Genomic DNA, 19,592 nt, shown 5'->3' on the forward strand with positions numbered 1-19,592 from the left:
AGACAGCCAGGAACAAAATACAGCATCAGTACTACATAGATCAGTGTTTCCCAACCACTGTGCCTCCAGATGTTGCAAAACTACAACTCCCAGCATGCCCGGACAGCCAGGAACAAAATACAGCATCAGTACTACATAGATCAGTGTTTCCCAACCACGGTGCCTCCAGCTGTTGCAAAACTACAACTTCCAGTGGCTGTCCGGGCATGCTGGGAGTTGTAGATTTGAAACAGCTGAAGGCACCCTGATTGAGAAACACTGACATAGATTATGTTATCTATATAAGCCATATAGATGCCACTGCTCATTGGATTCTAACATTATTTGCAAGCACTGCACCCAAATTTCCAAAAGGGATATTTGGGATAAAACAAAAAGTCTAGTTATTGCGGCGTCCCCGTATATAGGTGACTGCTGCAATACCAAATACGGCCCATTGTGAAAAGTGGCACTTTTTCTGTCATTCCATAGAACCCCCATAAATAAATGTACCCCTAAAACTAAAGAAAGGTCATTCCATCACTAAGTAGGGTATGTGAGGAGTATACGGCCCTAAAAATATGGTCCATGCATAAAATCCAGATCCCCAGGTCGTGCTGTGCCCTCACACGCTCATCTGTCATAGCATACCAGTGTATAGGATTAGACTGGCAGCAGGGGGCTCAGTGTCAGTTCCCCTTAAACATGCCACATCACCCACCTGGCACTTGCTGTCATGACAGTGTGATCTCCTGTTCCTTCACGTGCTGTCCCTCACTATATGAGCCAGGCTCCTATCATCAGATTATACTGCATTAACCTGCCTTCTTAGCCGCAATACACTGATTCCATGCTGGGCGAGGGCAGAAAATGTGCAGCACTGCAGAACGCAAATGCAGCTTCTCAGTACTGCATGGGTTAAGATTCAATGTAATAACTATCTCACATCTGCCTTTACTTGACTTACAGGAATGATGCATTCTGTGTGGATTTGGTGCTCAATGAATGTCTCTATGGAGATATTTACATGATATAATGTCAATATTTATGTGCATACAAAACAAATATATATAAAAACAAATATATATATATATATATATATATATATATATATATATATATACACACACACATGTTTGATACACAGAGACTAGGTGACAATCAGCAGCAACAATCAGGCTGTAGTCTGTCTATAGACACTTACATGCTTGCAGGAGGCTACAGGCTTCAGGACACAGTCATCCTCTATGGTGGGCACATGTTCTGTGCTGCATGGCCTTCCCCATGCTGATGATGCTGAGCTCACCTTGGCAATGTCCCTGCAGTTCACTCTGCACAGCATCTTGCTGCCTACTGCCTGCATACAGCTGACTGGGAATGCTCAGACCTAGCTAGCAGAGCCCAGCTTCATGGATGTGGATGCAATGTCTCCTCAGTGGGAGGCAAGCCATCATAGGGATGCAGTAGGAATCCATAGAAAAATACATAAAACAAAACAATGACCCTAAACACCATTTTATTTATAAAAGTGAAAAAGTGATCCCATGCAGTACAGCTATGAATACAGAATGTGCAGCTCTGTAGAGAAGAAAAATGACAACATCTGTGTGTTGTAATTATTGGGACTATTTGCATTAAAGAGTGCCTGTGGTTTAAAATCATTAAATCGCTTATGGTGCCCTGATGACACACCTTTATATAGTTTCCTTTATAACACAATTAAATGTAGGAATTGTCTAAATCTATCTAATTGTTTATCGAGTATTTATCTATCTATTTATCGAATATCTATCTATCTGTTTATCGAGTATTTATCTATTGAGTATCTAGCTCATATCTATTTATCTATCTCATTTATCTATCTATCTATCTAGAAAAAAGAAAAAATAGCAGCATACAGGTACTTCGGTGAAAAAATTTGGTGTTTATTCACCCATCATCAGAGGCGACGTTTCGGCTGCCTCTTGCAGCCATTGTCAAGCTTGACAATGGCTGCGAGAAGCAGCCGAAATGTCGCCTCTGGTGATGGGTGAATAAACACCACATTTTTTCACCGAAGTACCTGTATGCTGCTATATTTTCTACTAGTTTGGGACTCTCATACTGGGACCAAGTCCAACATAGCTAGCACCAGAAGATCATCTCTTCCAGTGCTGCCCATACCTGAGCTTTCTATCTATCTATCTATCTATCTATCTCATATCTATCATATCTATCTATCGAGTATCTATCTATCGAGTATCTATCATATCTATTTCTCTATCTATCTATCTATCCCATATCTATCATATCTATCTATCGAGTATCTATCTATCTATTTATCTAACAGAGCAGCACATTCAAAGGAATTAGAGAGGTGCCAGCAGCAAGGTAGCCCGGTCCGGGCAGTCACACATCCGATGTAGTAATCCGCAGCACTCAAGGAGTAAGGTGCAAAATTAAGGTGCTTTATTCCATACTAATACAGAGCAACGTTTCAGCTGCCATGCAGCCTTTCTCAACCTTGAGGGACCTTACCTGCCTCCTCGGTGTCTGCTCCGTGCCGGGATCCCCTGCATGGCCGGCGCTCTCCTTCATTGTCATCACGTCGTAGCGCATGCCGTCCCGTCATCCAATAGGAGCTGCGTGTGTAGCGACGTGATGGTGGTGACGGAGAGAGAGGATACCGGGCAGCAGAGACGTTCCGGAGCGTCAGGGACACCCCAGGGACGCAGCGACAGCGATGGAGGGTGACATCCAGGGCAGCAGTGACGAGTGGTGACGGGTCCGGAGCGGCGGGGACACGCGAGTACTACCTCCTATACCGGTGGTCTTCAACCTGCGGACCTCCAGATGTTGCAAAACTACAACTTCCAGCCTGTCCGGGGATGCTGGGAGTTGTAGTTTTGCAACATCTGAAGGTCCGCAGGTTGAAGATCACTGTCCTATACTTTACATTGTATTTGGTTCAGAATCTTTATTTTCTAGATTTTTATCCTATAAAATTAGGTGCGTCTTATATGCCGGAGCGTCTTATATGACGAAAAATATGGTACTCACCTGAGGCCAATCTACTGGTCCTCGATGTTAGTGCTTCCTGTTCTCCATTCCAACAAATGGGAAATGCCCAATTAGCCAATCACTGACTTAGGTGGGTCACTGCTGCGTTTCGGGAATGGCTGATCGCATTTCTCATGTGTTATGCTGGAGAACCTGAAGCACTGACGATGGGCACCAGGGGCTGCTGGATACATGTTTTTGTTTAGTTTTTCCACACCCTTTCACTTGCTGCACAAATATAACTGTAAATTTAAAATGGATACCTCTATATTCATACAAGTTACCATGAGCTTCGAAGACAAAGTACATCACTGCTGAACGAAGATGTCCAAGTCTATCTCTACGTCTCAGGGCAGCTAATCACTATCTGCTGGTCTATGAGCAGTCTGTTTGTATTATCTGCTGCCTCTCTCTATCTGGGCCTTAGCGTCTTCAGCGGATAATTTTATTCTGTCTTATGCCAGAACTTTGTGTATATAATTAGCTTTTTTGGCCCATCAGCAGTGGTTCCCAAATTCTAGCAGTCTCTCTAAACTTTCTGTAAGTTCAACAGTTTACCATTGGCGACAACACTTAGATCCTGCTGTGCAGCCTCCTATTGGCACTATGGCTTTTTTGTCTGTCCTTATTGCCCACTCAGGGTCACAGCACTTACTTAAAAACCATCCTATGCAGTTTCTCTCTGGCTTTAAAGGGGTACTCCGGTGGAATTGCTATTATTTTGTTTTTAAATCAACTGGTGCCAGAAAGTTGAACAGATTTGTAAATTAATTCTATTTCAAAATCTTAATCCTTCCAGTACTTAGCTTCTGTTTACTACAGAGGAAGTTCTTTTCTTTTTGAATTTCTTTTCTGTCTGACCACAGTGCTCTCTGCTGACACCTCTGTCCATGTTAGGAACTTCCAAAGTAGGAGCAAATCCCCATAGCAAACCTCTCCTGATCTGGACAGTTCCTGATATGAACAGAGGTGTCAGCAGAGAGCACGTTTGTCAGACAGAAAAGAACTCCAGAATGAAATACAACTTCCTGTGGAGCATACAGCAGCTGATAAGTACTGGGAGGATTAAGATTTTTAAATAGAAGTAATTTACAAATCAGTTTATCTTTCTGGCGCCAGTTGATTTAAAAAACAATTGTTTCCACCGGAGAACCCCTTTAAGGCTTCTACCCTTAGCCCACTCACATGTTCCTCTGTGGCTGGAACCAGAACTACTCTGCTCATAGACTTGTCTAGGAGTACTCCACCCCTAGACATCTTATTACCTATCCAAAGGAAAGGGGATAAGATGTCTGATCATTGGGGTCCAGCTGCATGGAACCCCCACGATTTCCGGGCCCATACCCCGGGGTTCTAAACATTTCTGTTCAGCCGTCATGCCCCCTCCCATAGACATGAATGGAGAACACAGAAGCCTGAAGCCTGCGCTCTGAACAGAAATGTTTAGAATGCTGGGGTGTGGGCCCTGAGATAGCAGGGGATCCTAGCGGCCAGAACCCCAGCGATCAGATTTTATCCCCTATCTTTTGGATAGGGGATAAGATGTCTAGAGGCAGAGTACCCCTCTAGCATACTCCTCTGGCAACTCATGCAGTTAAATCACACTATACTTCCCATCTGGTGCTAAAATACTCCCCTTAAAGAACTCAATCTCTTTCTTTGCATTGGTTTTGTAGAGGCGCCACCACCTGGCAACCAGAAAACACCATTTTCTGGGACCCAACAACCCTTTTACAACATGGTAGGTGGGGACCCTGTTAAGTATTTTTCATTGGGGCCCAGGGGCTTTACATTGTGCCTCTGTTAACACTAAAATTCAGAAGTTCTATCAATGAGCATTGGCTAATAAGTCATTTATTTGAGGACTATTACATAAATTTGAGGACTACAACATCCCCCCCCCCCTGTTATAACAGCTGACACATTGCTGGCCTCCATCTCCTTAGCTTCATGAGTAAACTAGTGTAAAAAAATGTAATAATGACTTAACTGTCAATGAAAGATACTTTGCAAATAAGTTACTAAATGCTTTGAGAATAATAAAAATCATCCCTCCATAAATCAGTGCAGTGGATACATAACATATCAGTTCTGAGATGATTCATGATATTTGGCTGGACCCTTCAGATTCAGGATTACTGAAATCCCAGAAAGGAAACATATCTGTCCTCTCTAAGAATAACTTTTACTTGAAGGAAAAATATACACAACTCATGCTATTTATTTTACTGACATGAACAGTGTAACAAGACCGGCGGGCACTTTTTCCTAAGAATTTACCCACTTTTGCATTTTTAATTCATTCTTCAGAGCCTCTAGGGCACCTACTCTTACGTGTAAAGTGCTGCAGAATCTGTTGGCGCAATATAAATAAAATTATTATTATTATTTGTACCTCCTCTTTTTAACCTTGACTCCACACACCACCCAATAGGAACAACAAATTGGTGCAATTATCCCTCTAGGACTTATGATCCTGACTATATTTAAACAAATATGCAAATTGGGATTTGGAGCCAACTGGGCGCTTCCTTTCACTGCTAGAGCCCAACAAAGTTCAGCCCCTTCACCACACAGTCCCTTTTCTATGTGCACTGGTCACATCCTTTACTCCCCGAATTAACACCACCCTGTGCTGGCCTTGGGCGGTTGAGAGGAATGCCCAGTGGGCTCCATAGCCTAATTAGCATTTCTATTTAAACTCTGATATCTAAGTGCTGGAGGGGTCAATTAACTATTGTAAGGTATGCACGGAATCAGGGTCAGAAACACTATGCAGCTATGGCCTCACCTAATACCCTAAAAATATGCTAACAGACCTGCTTTAAAGAGTACCTGTAATGATCTTGTTAAATTTTATAATCCTCCCAGTTCACTGCCCCCATAAGGATAAACCACTCCCCGCCTTTATTTTTATTATTTTTTAGTTCACTACCTTGATATTGCTTTGTATTTTCTGCTCAGTCTCAGATTCATTCAGGCGTGACATTATCTGAAGCCATACAGGGGAGAACTTCCTCCCTCACTTTACCCAGAGCAGTTCAGTGTGAGATGAGCTATGATTGGCTAAGGCTGAACACCCCCGTGCTCTGGACAAGTAGGGAGACACCTAGTGGCAGCTTTTTTAAACAAAGATAAAACATAGAAAACTTTTTTTTTTTAAACAAAGTACATTAGAAAGATTTTTTTATTTACCATCACCTCTGTGAAAGCTCTCAAGCGATAGTAACTAGTGGAACACAGACCATGAATGACGTGAGATCCAAAAGCCTCCTAATAATACGATTTTGCGGGTGAAACAGATGTATCATTGCAAAATCTTGTAGCCAATTTAACGGATTTGTAAGTTTAGAAAAAGTATTTTCAAATACCCTTTTAGGATATTCTACGTTATTAGAGCGGAGTTTATAATTTAGGCTTCTATCCATGGAGGACCCAACATGTCTATTACACAGCATTTTAATTTTATTGGATGCCAACCATGTAATGCTTCATTTGTCCTGTAGGGATGCTGTTGTGGGATTGAACACTTACTGCCAGATTATAGGGGGACCCTTCAAACAAACAGTGACTGTAATTGTGATATTATATGCACTGAATTGCCACAAACTAGCAACAGTCAGATTTTTTATTATGCTTTATTAGGCAACAAGTTGGTTCAGTGCACAGTTTAAAGAAAATACTGTAATACGGTTTAGGAAACAGTTATGAGGATCCAAGGGACTGTTCTATCCATTATACAGAAGAGACTTCATGCACAGCTTTTATGTAAACCTGAACGTTCCAATTATGTAGGAGTAATAGAGCCTACGTTCCGCTCTTTGGCTCTTGAAACCTATAACTGCACTTGAGCCAAGCAGCAGGAACGTCATAGTAAATATAATTTGTCCTTGAGTCAATTGTAAAGTTAATAAAAGTTCTGCTCAGCTGCTTCAGCTAAATTTCTGGGAGAGTTGGGTGACAACTGATACAATCATCTAACTGTATTAGTAGTACCGGTAGTTGTCATCCAGCTTTACTAGAGCACTGAATATACTAAGGAACATGGATAAGGGACATATATTGCAGTATAACTCGGCTGATTTACCATTCAGACAGCTTGTGAGAGCTGCAATGGCCGCTCATTTACACCCGCATATGTGACAAACAGTACCTAGCATGGTCAAGAATACAAGAGTAAAAAAAATAACCAAACATTATTAACTAAAGGCCCCCACTTACATATTAGATTTGTATTTATTGCACTGCCAATACAGTTTAACAGTTTTATTCCTATTTTCCTTTTTTTTTTTTTTGCAAACAAACATTTCTTATGCACATGGGGGGACATTTATTAAGGTATTTAATAAAAAGTTGCGTGTGTGCGCCTAAGCACTTTTTTGTACTACTTTTGTGGGTACGCACACTATTTTTGTGTACACAGCCTTACCTAAGCAATTTTCAGTTTTCAGCGGTCGGGAATTAACCCCTTAAGGACTCAGGGTTTTTCCGTTTTTGCACTTTCGTTTTTTCCTCCTTACCTTTAAAAAATCATAACCCTTTCAATTTTCCACCTAAAAATCCATATTATGGCTTATTTTTTGCGTCGCCAATTCTACTTTGCAGTGACATTAGTCATTTTACCCAAAAATGCACGGCGAAACGGAAAAAAAATCATTGTGCGACAAAATCGAAAAAAAAAACGCCATTTTGTAACTTTTGGGGGCTTCCGTTTCTACGCAGTGCATATTTCTGATAAAATTACACCTTATCATTATTCTGTAGGTCCATACGGTTAAAATGATACCCTACTTATACAGGTTTGATTTTGTCGCACTTCTGGAAAAAATCATAACTACATGCAGGAAAATTTATACGTTTAAAAATGTCCTCTTCTGACCCCTATAACTTTTTTATTTTTCCACATACGGGGCGGTATGAGGACTCATTTTTTGCGCCGTGATCTGAAGTTTTTATTGGTATGATTTTTGTTTTGATCTGACTTTTTGATCACTTTTTATTGATTTTTTAATGTTATAAAAAGTTACCAAAATACGCTTTTTTGGACTTTGGAATTTTTTTGCGCGTACGCCATTGACCGTATGGCTTAATTAATGATATATTTTTATAGTTCGGACATTTACGCACGCGGCGATACCACATATGTTTATTTTTTTTTTTTTTACACTGTTTTATTTTTCTTATGGGAAAAGGGGGGTGATTCAAACTTTTATTAGGGAAGGGGTTAAATGACCTTTATTAACACTTTTTTTTTACTTTTTTTTTGCAGTGTTATAGGTCCCATAGGGACCTATAACACTGCACACAATGATCTCTCATCCTGATCACAGGCGTGTATTAACACGCCTGTGATCAGCATTATCGACGCTTGACTGCTCCTGCCTGGATCTCAGGCACGGAGCAGTCATTCGTCGATCGGACACCGAGGAGGCAGGTAAGAGCCCTCCCGGTGTCCGATCAGCTGTTCGGGACGCCGCGATTTCACCGCGGCGGTCCCGAACAGCCCGACTGAGCAGCCGGGATACTTTCAGTTTCACTTTAGAAGCGGCGGTCAGCTTTGACCGCCGCTTCTAAAGGGTTAATACCGCACATCGCCGCGATCGGCGATGTGTGGTATTAGCCGCGGGTCCCGGCCGTTGATTAGCGCCGGGACCCACGCGATATGATGCGGGATCGCGGCGCGATCCCGCTTCATATCGCGGGAGCCGGCGCAGGGCGTAAATATACGTCCTGCGTCGTTAAGGGGTTAATGATGTGCGAATGTTGCACGTAGGCAAAAATAAAAGTCGCAAACCCCTTATAAAAAGTCTCGAATCTACACCAGGTGAGACCTGGTGTACAAAACTGCCTGTGGTAAGCATTAGACTTTTGGGTTTTGCTTATGTGCTCTAAATTTATCATCCCCCTGTGATAGTATGATAAATATGTAGCACATTAGCAAAATTAAAGCAGAAAAAAATTACTTAAGAACTTACTTACCAAAGCAACAATGATAAATGTCCCCCATGATATTCAATATGTATTATTTTCCTACAGATCCGTATTGGTATAATTTGCAGCTGGACAAACTATAGCTAGTTTATGGTTATGTGACCCGTTTAACAATTAATAAACAAAAAATATATAATAAATAACAATTGTCCAGATTAAATATTCCTGTCACATAGTCACAAATTATTTTGTTTCTAAATAATGAAATTCTAATGCAATACTGTGCATTCATTGAGAAAAGTACAGCAAAATGGCTGATGGCATTCATTTTGTCTTGTTCTGAGAAACCAAGGGGTTTGCTGCAGCTGAACACTAGGGGGAAAATGCTTAACCTTTGTGCCTAATACAGTTTAGAAAAAGTTCAAAATGTTTGTGCAAATGGTTTGAGCAAAATTAGGTGACTTTTTGCTGATCTCATAAGTGGTCACCAATTGGGTGGTACAAACAGCAGAGGGAGAGTGGTTTACTACAATTTATACTAACTAACAGGTGTAAATTGTAGTGGAAGTCTACACCAGTTCAGAGCGGGCATAGATTTTGGAGGCTGCTGCACAGCGAGACACCAGTCTTAGTAACCCCCCCCCCCCCCCCGTGATTTCTGATATTATTTCTATTATCAGTTTCATGGTAATAAAAGGCCATGCAAGGGAGTGCTGGATCACATTAGGATTAGTGCTTTGTGCCATTTGTCAGCACACAGCCACAACCAGGATGGTGTGTGCCCAGCAAGAGGTTTGCATTACCCTGACTCATTCAAAATTACTGGGACAGGTTTCAGCTAACCAGAAAATACCTACACATCTATCAATGCTAAAAATATTGATGAACCATGCATGAAAAATATCAGCTTCAAAACTTCTGGACACTTCCCTATCTGAAATGAATACAATATAATCTCCAGCTGTAGAGATATGCAAATTTTTAAAAAAATTCAATTCGGCCGATTCGCCAAATTTCTCCTCAAAAATTGTTTTGGTCCAAATTTGTTCGCGAAGAATCGCTATTAAAAATGTCTATTTCTGGCCTACAGAGAGCTTCATTAGGAGTATAGAACACGTTGCCTTGCTGTAACACGCATAAAGTGTGTGCTGGGTTAGGGAAATAATACTGTTTAGTTAGTTTGACATGCAGAACAGAGGCATATTAGAATCACTGTCGCAGAGCGGCACAATGACAGAGCCTGGAGGAGACCATATAGTAGCTGAATGACACAGCGTGGAGGTGGCGGCAGCATGAAGAGACCATATAGTGGCTGAATGACCCAGCGTGGAGGTGGCAGCAGCATGAGGAGACCATATAGTGGCTGAATGACCCAGCGTGGAGGTGGCAGCAGCATGAGGAGACCATATAGTGGCTGAATGACACAGCATGGAGGTGGCGGCAGGATGAGGGGATCATATAGTGGCTGAATGACACAGCGTGGAGGTGGCAGCAACATAAGGATACCATATAGTGGCTGAATGACACAGTGTGGAGGTGGCGGCAGCATGAGGAGACCATATAGTGGCTGAATAACACAGCGTGGAGGTGGCGGCAGCATGAGGAGGCCATATAGTGCCTAAATTACACAGCAGGAGGTGGTGGCAGCATGAGGAGACCATATAGTGGCTGAATGACACAGCCTGGAGTTGGTGGCAGCATATAGTGGCTGAATGACACAACCTGGAGTTTGCGGCAGCATGATGAGAACATATAGTGGCTGAATGACACAGCCTGGAGGTAGCGGAAGCATGAGGAGACCATATAGTGGCTGAATGACACAGCCTGGAGTTGGCGGCAGCATGAGGAGAACATGCAGTGGCTGAATGACACAGCCTGGAGGTGGCGGAAGCATAAGGAGACCATATCGTTGCTGAATGTCACAGTGTGGAGGTGGCGGCAGCAGGAGTGGACCATATAGTGGCTGAATGACCCAACGTGGAGGTGGCGGCAGCATGAGGAGACCATATAGTGGCTGAATGACCAGCGTGGAGGTGGCGGCAGCATAAGGAGGCCATATAGAGCCTGAATGACACAGCGTGGAGGTGGCGGCAGCATGAGGAGACCATATAGTGGCTGAAAGGTGGCAACAGACGGAGAGGACCATATAGTGCCTGAATGACACAGCCTGGAGTTGGCGGCAGCATGAGGAGACCACATAGTGGCTGAATGACACAGCCTGGAGTGAGCGGCAGCACATAGTGGCTGAATGACACAACCTGGAGTTTGCAGCAGCATGAGGAGGCCATATAGTGACTTAATGACACAGCGTGGAGGTGGCGGAAGCATGAGAACATAAAAATGCTGAATGACACAGCCTGGCGGTGGTGGAAGCATGAGGAGAACATATGGTGGCAGTATGAGTCAGCTTAGAGCTGGCATCAGCATGTGAAGAACATATAGTGGCTGAATGACACAGCCTGGAGGTGGCGGAAGCATGAGGAGACTATATAGTGGCTGAATAACACAGCCTGGAGTTGGCAGCAACATGAGGAGACCATATGGTGGCTTAATGACACAGTGTGGAGTTGGCAGCAGCATGAGGGGAACATACAGTGGCTGAATGACACAGCCTGGAGGTGGCGGAAGCATAAGGAGACCATATAGTGGCTGAATGACACAGACTGGAGGTGGCAGCAGCATGAGGAGAACATATGGTGGCAGTATGAGACAGCTTGGAGCTGGCATCAACATGAGAACATATGGTGGCAGAATGAGACAGCCTGGAGCTGGCATCAGCATGAGAAGAACATATGGCGGCAGAATGAGACAGCCTGGAGGTGGCATCAGCATGAGGAGAACATTTGGTGGCAGAATGAGACAGCGTGGAGGTGGCATCAGCATGAGGAGAACATATGGTGGCAGAAGGAGACAGCCTGGAGGTGGCATCAGTAGGAGGAGAACATATGGTGGCAGAATGAGACAGCCTGGAGATGGCAGCAGCCGGTCTCCGCCATGATCCTCTTCCTGGTTGCCAGTGGTCGGCGAGTCATACTGTGCTCAGCCAATCACCGGCCACAGCGAAGTGGAGCTGAACCCACAGCATAAGATACTTCTGTGGGGGAGGGAACAGCATAGGACAGAGGCAATGGGAGGACAGGGACTGCTCCCGGCCATGCCATCTAATGGTTGTGTCTGAGGAACCCACCGACTGATGACTGGGGGTATCAGATGTCACTTGTGATGAAGTGGATGACCGTGTTAACCAATCGATGATGGCAGATGGGTTGCTGGTCGAGTCACGAACGCTAGCTGATACCGGGAGCTCAGGCCTCTCGCTGCGATTCCTGCTGTCACTCGCCTCTAGTCTGCTGCGACCTCTGCCTGATGAATTTAGGCCTCTGTCACTCCTCTGTGTATGTCCCCACTCTTCGCTGCCTGACACACTTATTGCATATATGAGGGGAGTACAATACGCTCCACTACGCTTAAAACAGTATTTGTCTACAACACCAGTAGGTGTGTACTTTTTGCTGGCCTTTCACAGTATCTAGGCCCTTGAGACTTTAACAGGAATAAAATGGTACATCTCTTAGATGTACTTATGTGGTATGCACATATGAGGGGAGGACAATGCGATCCAGTATGCTTAAAACAGTATTTGTCTACAACACCAGCACGTGTGTACTTTTTGCCTGGCCTTTCACAGAATCTAGGCCCTTAAGACTTTAACAGGAACAAAATGTTACACCACTTAGATTTACGCACAGATTACACTTAATAGAGGACAATATGCTTTTAGTGCTCTGCTCATCCTAACTGGCTGGCTACTATTAGCTTTTCAGTTGTTGTACACACCAGTGCTGCAGCACACAGTCGCTGTGTACTACACCCAAAATCTCACTCCCTTCGCTATCAGTGCTTCTAGGGTGAAATGCTGCAGTAAAAAAGCTTTTCTGTGCGACACACTGCTCTTTGTCCCTCTCTGCAATAGAATGCTGATGTGACTGGGAGGTGAATCGCTGCTGTAAAAATGCTTTTCTGTGCAACACACAGCGCTGTCAGTCCCTATCTATCTCTCTGCAATAAAAGGCTGAAGTGACTGGCCGCAAGATGGCTGCCGATTATATAGGGTTGTGACATCACAGGGGTGGCTGGCTGCTGATAGGCTGCACGCTGCATGTGATTCAGGGTCAACCCGCTGACCCTTGTTACCACCTTCCCAGAATTCCTTGCCCCCTGTCCTCACATGTGGATCCGCCATTTTAGATGCCCTGGAGCCTGGACCGCACTAAATGGAGTTTAATGAAGCACTTCGCGCAATTGAATCACGGTGATATTCCATTAGTTGTGAATCAAATTTTTCCTGAAATTGGTAACAAATTTGGATTCGTCAGATACCATTCGCTCATCCCTACCCAAGTGCTTGTCATACATTTCAGATTACTCTGACCTGATTCACACACACAGACATAGTAACTATAACTGGGAGTACAATAGGGACAGTGCACTATAATCATTGGTAAGATTTATTTGGCCATAAAAATTATTATAAACAGTGATTAAACAACAACAAAAATACTGTATATTAAATTGTGCAGCACTCTAGCATAGGCTCAACTTAAATGTAGGGTTTATTCATCCATCTTAGTGTACAACGCAACCTTTCTCTCAGAGAGTGATGCTTCATAAAGGCTCTGTGAGACGGGGAAACATTGGAGCTTTTGAGATAGCATTAGTGAAAATCACTAGAATTTGCTGAGGGCTAAGGCCTTGAATTCATCTATCTATCTATCTATCTATCTATCTATCGCTGTTCCAATTATTCGTGAACCTCTTCTACAACTTTGCAATTTTATTTGATGTCCTGCTTTTATTTGGACTCTATCTATCTATCTATCTTATAAGGGGCCTCTAAGCACTACCACCAGCGGAAGTGGAGGAAGATAAGTGGGCCACTGTGGCTATAATGCCCCCAAGGGCAAAAACAAACGAGGAGCTGGCCCACATTTTCACATTTCTTTTCAACACAGTTAAATATAGGAATTATCTAATTATCTATATATCTCATATCTATCTATCTCATATCTATCTATTTATCTTCTATCTATCTCATATCTATCTATCTGTCTACAGTGTAGAAACAATGCTGCAGCACTCCAACGTAGATAGTAGAAATAGATGAAGTTTATTCCATCCAAAAAGGTGCAACGTTTCGGTCGCCAACTGAGGCCATTTTCAAGCATGCTTGAAAATGGCTTGAAAAATGGCTGCAGTTGGCGACTGAAACGTTGCACCTTTTTGGATGGAATAAACTTCATCTATTTCTACTATCTACGTTGGAGTGCTGCAGCATTGTTTCTACACTGTCTATAGTTCCTGGGACCGGGCTGAGCGTCTGCTTGCACCCACTCATCTTTCTAACCAGGAGTGCTGCTCTGCAATATTATATCTATCTGTTTATCTATGGGTATTTTAGAAGTTCATTAGAGAATTTATGGCAAAACCAAAAACATGAGATTACATTATCATTAAACAGCATATGTTGCCCGCATCACACATCTTTTTACAGTTTCTTGATACACCCTCTAGTGTTCGAAATACAAAGGTTAATGTTTTTTTCTGACAATTCAGAGAATCGGTCAAATGGGTGTGAACTTAATTTTAATAACAGGAGTTGATACCAGGTAATGGGTGGGATTATACAGTCAGAGGGGGTGTATTGGGCATATACGCCCTTCAGTTTACAATATTCACACCCCCTGATGGTAAAATCCCTCTTATTTTAGGAACGAAAGGGTGTATCAATAAACAATAAAAATGTGTAATCCGGGGGACATATGCTATCAGGGTAACCTAAGCTATTTAATGACAGTAAAATATGATTTTTCGGGGGTTGTCAGAGGTCCTCTTTAATGTATGATTGGTCTGTGTGTGCGTGTGGGGGGGGGGGGGGGGGAGGGATGTCTTTGGGAACCCTTGAGATCTTAAGAGTGATTGGGGTGGTGGATTATGTGCATTGCAGTTCCATTCATAGTCTATAGGACTTCTGAAGATAACCAAGCACGGTACTATCTTGTGAATAGGGGGTAAGTGGTAAAGGTGGCATCAACCAAGAAGTCATTTCCCCCTATCTCTTGCAAATACTATGGACTCCTGCTGGCCTGGCAGAAGTCCAAAATCAGGAAATGCAGTCTAGAGTGCTGAGGGAATGTGTGCAGCCTTAGCCAATCATAGCTTATCTAACACTGAACTGCTCTGAGCTGTTTGTGCACCAGAGTGAGGGAGGAAGTTCAAAAATGTTGCACAAACACTCAATTTTTACGCAACTTCACACCAGCCCAGACCACACCTAGAAACTTGTCTACATCTTAGCTACTTTGCTATTTATGAAGAATGTTCCCCTCTGTGATAAATTTGGGGAAAGTAGACATGACGTACTCCCAGAAAATGGGGGTAAAATGAAACTTATTTACAAAGACAATGATAAAGTCCCACTCAAAATTTCAGGATGATGAGCGCTATGAGTCTCTCCCAGATAAAAGAACTGTGCTGCTGCACATGGAATTGTGGGAGAACACTGCACAATGTGAACATGCATTCAATGTTTTAATTTAAAAATGTACATCAAAGACATAACAATAACCTGGCACAAAAACACTAAAGTGATACATCAGCTCAATACACGGTGACATTATTTACAATACAAGATCATGACAGGTACTCTTTTTCCAGCACATTAGGATGGGCAAAGACCGCCACCTTCAGCAGGCCAGCTTGCAAGTAACATATGCTCTATATCGAATTCAGACTATGGACGGGGAAGCAGAGAAGTGTAACATGAGACCTGTAGTATTTATATGTGGGCAGTGCAATATACTGGGACTTTACCTTTCCGTAGACAGTACAAAATAAACAAAAAACAACACCATGCGTAGGAGTCACTGAGTCATGTGTATCTGAAAAGAAAAATCCTATACAAAGCAGTCCTTGAGTTGCCCTTTTTGATCAAATTGTCAGAAATTCTCTTCATAGTTTCTCAGTTACATCTGCCCTAAGACTTATTCACCTAGCTTTCCCAGCTTTTTCTTAGATTGGTGAACTCATTGAGAGACTTGGGAGTTCACCAATCAATACAGAAAATGCATGCTAAAAATTCTACAAAAACACATAGTGTAAACACAGCCCAGGGTACAGAAGGGGCATTCCCTATTACCTTGGAGTGAGGAGGGGAGCCTGAAGGTTCCCTCTACCCCGTGTTTCTCAAGCGTGGTCCTCAAGTACCCCTAACAGGTGATGTTTTCTGGATTTCCTTAGTCTTTCACAGATGATATAATTATGGTCAGTGAATCAGGCATCACCAGTTATATCACCTGTGAAAGACTAAGGAAATCCTGAAAACATGACCTGTTAGGGGTACTTGAGGACCGCGCTTGAGAAACATTGTTTGATGTCCCAGTACAGGATATAGTCCCGTACAGTACTTAGGCCCTGTCAGAGTCCCTCTGTGTCCTAAGGGCTCTCCTGCACTCATAATAATATATATTATATATATTATGTATAGTGTTATGTGTGTTATGGATAAAGGACCTTTAAGGACCTTTGAGTTAGTCACAAGATAATGTGTTCACATGATGTGTTTGTTACCCAGAGAGCACCAGCTAACCAAGTGACCTGCAGCTTGACCTATGGGCTTCTGGCTCAGCCCCCCTTTAAAAGAGGGGCAGCCATTACAATCTCTCTCTTCCACCACTCTTAGATTCTGAGGCACAGTAAACATCTCAGAGCCAGTGTCCAGCACATCTGGAGGCCTCAAGTCTAACCTACAGCCACTTGTGAGGAAGTCAAGTCATCTATGTTTGCCTAGCTGTAAAAACTATTTCCATCTGTCTACCTCAGTAAAGCTACTGTTAACCCTTACCTGGTCTTGGACTATTATTGCCCTGCCTAACCTAGGGATAGCGGAGCTACCGTTCGGGTGGTTACCGGGAAAACCACGCCCTGGTGTCACAAACATTTAGGGGTTAATAACACGTACCCCTGGGCTATAACATCTACCCCATACACCTCCCCTTCACACCCCGTGGTTCACCACAGCTCCTTTACCCTAAATGAGGAGATCAGTACTATATATGGCATGTATTATTTGGGGGACCTGGTTGCAGATCTGAATTGGAGCCATGAGCTTCAAGTTACTTCTCTGGGTGAAATTGTTCTTTAAGGATTTTCCAGCTTAGTGCCATGACCCAAGCAGTTCCAGTCCTTGGGCAGCTGACTGCTATGTGGTTAATCTGGGATTACAATATGTGTGCATGGAAACCACTAAATAGATTGCTAGTGACTTCACCATTACAATATAACAAGTGTACAGACAAATGCATAGTGGGGAGCCAGAGAATTAAGAATCCCTAATTCCGCTGAATATTTAGTAATCCCATGTGACCTGCTGACAATAGTACGTTACCATATTTATTTGCTAATTCTGATAAGATACCTTGCCCTGTCTTAGAAAAAAGCTTCAGTTGCAATATACACAAATAGCTATACGTTCACACCTTACCACAAAACAATTACATCTCATGATAAAAGAATATGCATGCCATGGGTGTGCAATTTAATAGCCTGGAAGAGAGTACGGATAGGGAGTGACCCCACCCTGTCTAAGTGAGTATTAGTCAATTCCTACACTATGTGCTGTCTGAGAGAAGACATTACAATTATTAATTATTATATTGCACCCGCCAAGAGATTAAAGCGGATTTCTTGCTTATAAAGAGGAAGGATTTCATCACTGGACTGAATTAGTATTTGCCTAGCCTATCATTTTACAGAGACCAACATGACCAAGGTAAGAATGGTATCCCTGGGCCAGGATACTGCAGGGGAAAAAAGGGTATTTGGCTCTGAGTTTCTACCACCCCATTCACAATATAAACACAGGGCCCATGTGGTTTATAACACATTATATTGTGGAAAACAGATTCTGACCACTTAAAGGGGTTGTACAGAAGTAGAAAAACAGAACAGTGCCACCCATGCCCATGGCCAAGGGTCCTTTTAGATGGGCAGATCCATGTCCAGTTTGAGGGCTGTTTGGCATTAATTTATTGAGCCTTTTACATGGTTGTATGGTCACATGATCACTTACATCATTGTCGACCAATGAGGATTTTTCGCACCGCGTGATACCAGTGGTCAGCAAATGAACAGGCAATTGCTTGTAGCTCCTGAGCCCAGATGCAAAATCTGCAACAGAGCCCCATACTGGTCTTTTACGGAGCAGTTATACTTTGGGGCCCCCTTAGGCACCAGGGCCCCAATGCAACTGCTACCTCTGCACCCCCTATAGCTACACCCCTGCTGATTGCTAATCAAATTGGCAGCAGGAAGACATTAGTGCGTTGCAGCGAGAGACCGAGATAAGTGAGTATGACTTTTTTTTTATTTTCATGTCGGCCCTAGCTACATATTAACCTTTTTTGCTAACTGGATAAACCCTTAAAGCTGCAATACTAAACACAACCTGTAGCACCTGTGTATACACTCTTTTAGAGCAGAAGAAGTCCCCAATTGTGCACATCACCGTTCTGTAAGGCTATGTTCACATGGTGGAATGTCTGCACACAAAATTTCCGTGTAAACATTCCACCGACAGCAGAGCAACGGCAGAACATGCTGAACATGGCCTAAGAGAACCATCAACCTAATAGAATTAAATGTAATGCTACATTTCCCCTGTAGGCTAGTGGTTAGTAAAGCAGGACCTACAGCCCCATTAGATTAAAAAGAGTTTGTTTTTTTAAACAGGTACTCCGCCCCTAGACATTTTATCCCCTATCTAAAGGATAGGGGATAAGATGTCTGATTGCGGGGGTCAAGCCGCTGTGGACCCCCGCGATCTCTCCTGCAACACCCACGTTCATGAGCTACATGTGGCTGATGACGGGCAATACAGGGGTCGGGGTATCATGATGTCACGGCCCCGCCCCCTCGTGACCTCATGCCCTTCCCCCTCAATGCAAGTCTATGCATTGAGGGGGTGGGGCGTGATGTCATGAGGGGACAGAGCCATGACATCATAATACCCCGAGTATCGCCCGTCATCAGCCTTGGATCGATCTTTGCTCCATGCAGCTCATAAACCGGGGTGCTGCAGGAGAGATCAAGGGGGTCCCTACTGGCGGGACCCCCGCAATCAGACATCTTATCCCCTATTCTTTGGATAGGGGATAAGATGTCTAGGGGTGGAGTACCCCTTTAAGGAAAAGTTTGTATAAGGTCAGCCAATTTCCTGCCTTCCAATATACCCTGCAGTTTACTGGGAGCAGTTGCTTTGGGGTTATTGTGGGGGGCTCCTGGCTTTGCTATGGGGCCCAATGACTTGTAGTTATGTCTTTAAACTATTTTGTGGAATGGATGCCATTGTCTGTGTAGGCCAGTGTTTCCCAACCAGGGTGTCTCTAGCTGTTGCAACATGACAACTACAGCCTTGGGCATGCTGGGAGTTGTAGTTATGCAACAGCTGGAGGCACTCTGGTTGGGATACACTGGTGTAGGCTGAGAAGGATAGGAGTTTAAAACACAGAACACCTGGTACCTGCACCTGACGCATGAGAAAGAAGTGTTATTATTCCTGTTGCTCCTCCAAATAGTGTTTACTGTAT

General features: G+C 43.3%; 1 protein-coding gene across 3 annotated transcripts in view; it reads right to left on the reverse strand.

Moving 5' to 3' along the window:
- Positions 1–19,592, reverse strand: part of PRRT3 (proline rich transmembrane protein 3) — a 100,324-nt gene that overhangs the window by 64,443 nt on the left and 16,289 nt on the right. Inside the window, exon 1 of one of the 3 annotated variants that reach the window (XM_056524733.1) lies at positions 1,184–1,365. The exons of the other annotated variants lie outside the window; for them this stretch is intronic. The gene's annotated coding sequence lies outside the window, so the exon portion shown is untranslated. Of the gene's footprint in view, positions 1–1,183; positions 1,366–19,592 lie in introns of those variants that run through there. 3 annotated transcript variants of the gene reach the window in all.

This window comes from Hyla sarda, chromosome 6 (genome assembly GCF_029499605.1).
Source record: "Hyla sarda isolate aHylSar1 chromosome 6, aHylSar1.hap1, whole genome shotgun sequence".
In the NCBI taxonomy this organism is placed as follows: domain Eukaryota; kingdom Metazoa; phylum Chordata; class Amphibia; order Anura; family Hylidae; genus Hyla; species Hyla sarda.